General features: G+C 49.1%; 1 protein-coding gene across 1 annotated transcript in view; it reads right to left on the reverse strand.

The window, feature by feature from the left end:
- LOC139330823 (complexin-2) overlaps positions 1-5,756 on the reverse strand; it is a 41,177-nt gene extending 35,421 nt beyond the window's left edge. Inside the window, exon 1 of the mRNA XM_070961934.1 lies at positions 5,543-5,756. The gene's annotated coding sequence lies outside the window, so the exon portion shown is untranslated. The remainder of the gene's footprint in view (positions 1-5,542) is intronic.
- Positions 5,757-6,000: the final 244 nt, after the last annotated feature.

A 6,000-nucleotide genomic window follows, 5' to 3' on the forward strand; every position in this document is an offset into this window, starting at 1 on the left:
TTCAACAGACAGGTGAGCAGCAGACAGCCAGTCGTACGGAAACAGCTGATTGTTTCAAAACGTTTTTCTTTTAGGCCACGAGAGCCGCTTCACTGGGAAGCTGATTGTCCTCTGAAACAGCTGACCTGGACCAGTTAAACTAACTGGTCCCTGTCCTGCTGTTGACTCTGAAGTGTCACGCAACAGCAGGTCAGTCATCCCCGATTCATCTTCATCGTCCTCCTCCTCCTCCTCTACCTTCAGGCTCCTCATTAGCTTCTTTCATAACTGTGCAGCTTCACCCTCTGTGTGTGTGTGTGTGTGTGTGTGTGTGTGTGTGTGTGTGTGTGTGTGTGTGTGTGTGTGTGTGTGTGTGTGTGTGTGTGCGCGGCCTGTAGTCTGAATGTGAGACGTTGACTCACTCTGCAAACAGTCACTGGGAGTTAAACCTCTCCCCACATGATGTCTGACTGTCTGTGTTCTCGTCCTTCTGTCTTTGTGAGGACAGGCTGAGTTTTGGACATTTTGTTCGATCCTCTTTTCTTCGACAGGCAGTTCGACGGTTTCGACTTGGTTTCAGATCTCAGGAGGACGAGGTTCAGGTCAGGGTTCATCAGCCTGTTTGCTCTTCGCGTCTCATCTGGAGACGTCACGTTCCAGACAAACCCATTAACTGAGAAGATAACGAGGCGGACTTTAACTGCAGCGCGACAAAACAGCTCGGAACAAAAAGCATCGCAGCGACAAAGTGAAGACAGACACTCTGTTTTCAGGCCGTCCCTCGTTTCCAGCCGTGAGAAACAAGTTCAGACTGAGTGAGAGCAACAGATCACTGCAAACTCAGGCCGAGAGGACGAGGTCGCCTCTGAAGTGAACTTCTAACCTGCACAGATGGAGATTTAGACTCAATGTGTTTACAGATCATGTGACCGTGGTCTGGTGTTCAGGCTCGCTCCGGCCGAACTGAGCTGCAGCGGGAAGATAAGGCGGCGGCGGCGGCGGTGGCGGCTGAGCCTCCTCATGCAGCATGAAGCTCGCTCCACATTATCTGCGTAACATTTCAACCAGATTAAACACTCCATCCAGCCGCTATCAGCCCCTCTGACAACACCGCCGCTGGATTCAGTAACTCGGTGCTCGGTGACGCTTTTTGGATCCGTGACTCTGTGCGTCCAGGTCAAACTGGGGACCATCCAAGAAGTGTTTGACACTGTGAACCAATCAGTGTGAACCCTCTCAACCTGAGCTGCTGCTGCTGAACTATCAGCAACAGGTAAATCTTTGGGTTGTTTTATTACCAACTGATCGCTTAGAAAGACGTCAAATATGATCACAGGTTACTGCTTCAAGGTGCTAATTTTTCCTGACAATCAGTCAAAATAAGCCAAAGGGTTTCCATTTGTATCACTGGGCAGTCAATCAATAATTTATTGACTTTCAGAAGAATGACATCATGATGACATCATTGTGCTGCAAACTTCTGTCATCCAAATTACTGATTCCAAGTAAACTGTGATTTATTTCGCCCCAAAATCAAATGACAGGCATCAAACATGTGTTATTCCACTTTCACTACTAAACCTCTCACTGTATTTTCAGAAATGCTGCACGGCTGCATATTTTCCACCATGTCTCAGTGAAAGAAGTAAAATAAAACTAGAAAAACAAGAGAAATTTGAATTCTTTTGGACTTGAAGAGTTTGTAGTTTCTGTAAATAACTGGCCTTTAAAGGCTAACCTTGTGCTTCGTCTGTAAACTGAACTTAATGTTTCTAATATCATAGTTTAGTCTCTGCTGAAGGCTGCACTAGTTTCCCCCCCCGCCCTCCTGCTGTTTAACAGTCCTTCCTGTCATTTAATCTGATCCTTCACATCTGTCTGAGACCGTGAAGCTTCCTGTATGTCAGCGGCTGAGGAATCGAACGCAGTGACAGCTTCATCAGGGAAAACTAATCAACCAAAACTCGCAGAGAAACGCTCAGAAGCACGTCTTCAGAGCTGAGACTCGTCCTCCTGTTTAGCTTTGCATTTCCTGAGCGACTCCCTCATCCCGGCGTCATAATCTCTGGATAATGGATGAGAGCTTGAATTTTTCATGTTGTCATACTCAGCCTGCAAGAAATAAAACAGCAAACACACACGCAGTAGACATAATCTTTTTATATTTCCACACTTGACCTTTATAGTAAATCAGCTAACTGTACGCGGCTGACAGTGTAGTGAGAGGTCTCACAGCAGGAAAACTGAGACATTCATTCCACATAAATAACTCCAGGCAACCTAATTGAAGGTATTTCAGAGCACAGTCGGTTATAAATAATGCAGCTGTTATGAAGTCTGACGTACAGCCGCTCCTGTAGTGAAGCTCCTGCAGAGTGAAAGCGTGACGAAATACTCCTCCTACATACACACATATGATCAGCATGCAGATGTTCAGCTTCAGAGCATCGGGGGTGCGTTCAACGTGGAAACATTTCGCAACCAGTGAGAACCCATTGGCTCAGAAACTACGCAGAAAAAACAGCAGACAGCATCCACTGTGATGGCGCACTAAATATTCTGTATCATTCCAGATTGTGTATTATTTACATCCAGATTCGCTGGAGGCAGTAAATAAGATTTCTCTTCACAACATCATTTTATCGTGTTTCCATTTCCACTTATCGCACTTGTCTGCAGCCTATTATTCACGTTTAGTGACGCCACACTCCATGAAACGTCTACTAACAGTCTACGAAACCCCTTTTCACCCACAAAGAGCTGGTTCTGCTCTGGTTCACAGGAACCAGCTGCAGCCAAACATGACCGGCTTTACTGTTGACCTGCAGCGTGAACCGTGCCGACGTCAGAGAGAAGCTGGAGGAGGACATTCGTCTTGTATTTAATGGTCGTCTGCGTCTTCTGATCAATAGTTGCTTTTGAGCAACTTTGGTGAAAAAGCGGTTTGAGAGTCACTTATTGAAGGAACGATGCGCTTGATGGCACTGTTTCTACAAAGAAGGAAATCTTTTACGTCGGTCCATTGAAGGCTGCTTTAAAACTCTCTGCTGCATTTCACGCCTCCTTTTTCTGGTCTAACCGCTGTTTCCAGGGTCGACAATGAACTTTTCTATGTTGATAAATCAGCACTGTAAGGACGACACGAGGAAGCTGAGAGCCGAAGGTCTCATCTGTCTCTTCTTCTCCGTATTTAAAGAACTGATATCTAAAAGTCTGACTGTCAAAACAAACTCTGACTGGGCCTTTAAGGCTATTTTTGGGCTGATTTTGCTTGATTGACAGGTGTCCAAGCCTATTATACTCAGCCCTGGCGGTTGCCACTTTCTTATCCCACCTCACCTCCGTCCCCTTTCACCAAATTAGGAGGTTCTGGCTGCAGAAACTGACAAAGATGCCTTCATCACTGAGCCAGAGGAACGAGGGAGGGTTGCCTCTCAGCATATAGCTCATACTGTGCAGCGAGTGTGATGGAGCTAATGGCACATCAGTGCACTGATAGCTCACATGCATAGACGTCTGTTTATGGCAGCAGCAGGGTGACAGACAGGCTCTGAATGCCAACATGTCGGGCGAATCTTTCTGTGCAGCTGTCACTCAAAGCTCTCACCGCTCAGGAGCACAAAGCCACAGATTCAAGCAGCGATACTCCAGCGTCATTCATCTGCTGAGTGCTGCCACATTTTCTATTGAGAAGAGAGAAACGATGCAGCTCCAGTAATGGAAACGCTTCCTCGCGCTCACAGTGAGCCTGAAGTCAGTGCTTTGCTTGCTGATGTACTGCAGCGCGATTTGTTATAAAGTGCTTTTGGCGTGGCCAAAAAGCAGCTGCACGACCTGACAGAAAGATTAAAGGTCAACAGAAATTACACCTTCAGATGCCACCGGCAGCTCCGGAAGGAGAGCAAGACGTGAGCTTTGAGGTGAGTTATTTCCTCACTTTGACTGCTCGCATGGCCCCAGCTCTGGGCTCACCTGGTGCATCTGAGCCGACTGGAGGACCGACGGTCCAGATCTGCCACAGATCACAGGAATCCCCTCCACAGGGCTGAAAATGAACAAACTGAAAGCTCCAGGTAAGGGAAGAATAAAGGCAGAAAAAAGATCCCAGCAGCTGTGGATCTATAACCAGTCTGCTAAAATATGTCTGTAGTCACGGTCAGATTCACAGGGTTTACGGAGCTTCTGCATATGAGCACTGAGCTGCTGGATTTCACCTGCTGATACCGTCAGCACCACACAGATGCATCACACCTGATCAGGCTGCGTTGAGCTTTAAATGCAGTTTGTGTTTCTTTGATCCCACAGGAGAGACACCAAAGCACGAGCTTCACTGAGGCTGCTGGACGCACCTGGACACACCTGGACGTGATGCTCACGTTTGTCCAGCTCTCCACAGGAAGAGCAAATGAATGCTGATTAAATCCAAACCACACACACCCTCACGTGAGGGCGTTTTCCTTTAAATGTGCAGGGAAGCTGTTGTAAAGGTTACTATGGTTCAGTCTCTCTCTGCATGTGATTGGCTGGGATTGAAGATGCTTGTATCTCACACCCATTCACTCTCTCTCTCTCTCTCTCTCACACACACACACACACACACACACACACACACACACACACCACCTCTCAAACATCATCTGACAAGCGTGTGCACGCGCAGGCACGTGCACGGGGACACACACCTTTCTTTTCAAACACTCTTTCTTTGATGCACAAACCCACAAACACCGCCCTCCTCTGTGACAGCCCGTCTCCGTAAACACGCGCACACAGCTGCCGGTGCATTACATAAAGCTAATCAATGCGCTGGCAGCTATAAATAATTCATCCTCTCCACCATCCATCACCAGCCGAGCTGCTGCTGCTGCTGCTGCTGCTGCTGCTGCTGGTGACGGCACTGCGGAGGACCGGAGCCGGGCAGGCCCTCCTCATTCAGCAGCTCGCGATCTGCCACATCCTCCTCAATGATTTCCAGCCACAGCCTCCTCCTCCTCCTCTTCTTCTTCTTCCTCCCTCCCGCCTCATCACTAGCACCTACAGGCGAGACATGGCGCTGAAAGAGGCAAGACGATCCGCCTTCACCTGGATGAAAAGACAGAGCCTCTAACACCGAGCGGGGGGGGGGGGGGGGGGGGGGGGGGGGGGAGGGAGGGAGAGGGGAGGGAGGTGTGATCCGCCGCACGCCTTCATGTTTAGCACCCAGGTGCCAAAACTCAGTATTAAACGGTGGTTTTTGCACAGACAGCGCGTCTTCCCTCCCGTTTCCATGTGCTGCACGAACGCGTCCGTCCAGGTGAAGCTGATACCTGCGGACCGTCTGCCGCCTCATGTTTATCCGCACAGCCGCGCGCACGGAGACACACGCCAGCAGCTCACGCCTATAACCTGTGCGCACCCGCTCACTCCGCATCTTCACACCGCTGAAATCACCCGAGCTGCTACACAAATGCAATTCAGTTCCCCCCCACGAAAACACACAAACAACACCCAAGCACCCCCCGCCGCCCCTTCCCAGCATGCTCTCTGTGATATTTTCGCGCACAGCGCGTTTGGTTTCACTGACCTGATGCGCGTGAAGCGACCGAGGCGGCGAGGGATCCCGACCAGTCTGCAGCCAAACCTCCGTGTGATGCCCGGCCTATATTCTCTCTCTCTCTCTCTCTCTCTCTCTCTCTCTCTCTCTCTCTCTCTCTCTCTCTCTCTCTCTACCACCCCCTCCTGCGCACTATTACCTCACAGCCTCTGTTCCTTCAAGACAGGAGAGAGAGCAGGAAAGCATATGGCGACAGATTGTCAGATACACAACAGGTCTGCGCGGATCCGTCACAAGTGTGAAACAGCAGCGATGCTGAAGAACCACTTCACACCAGCATCAGGTCCACAGGCACCATGAACTGGGACAGCTCGTTCATAGTAAACCAGGACTAGAGCTGGTCTCAACCTTTGAGGGGCCAGACATCATCATTATTATTATTGTTGTTGTTGTTGTTGTTATTCTTCTTCTTCTTATTATTATTATTA

Source organism: Chaetodon trifascialis, chromosome 5, assembly GCF_039877785.1.
Source record: "Chaetodon trifascialis isolate fChaTrf1 chromosome 5, fChaTrf1.hap1, whole genome shotgun sequence".
Classification (NCBI taxonomy): Eukaryota; Metazoa; Chordata; class Actinopteri; order Chaetodontiformes; family Chaetodontidae; genus Chaetodon; species Chaetodon trifascialis.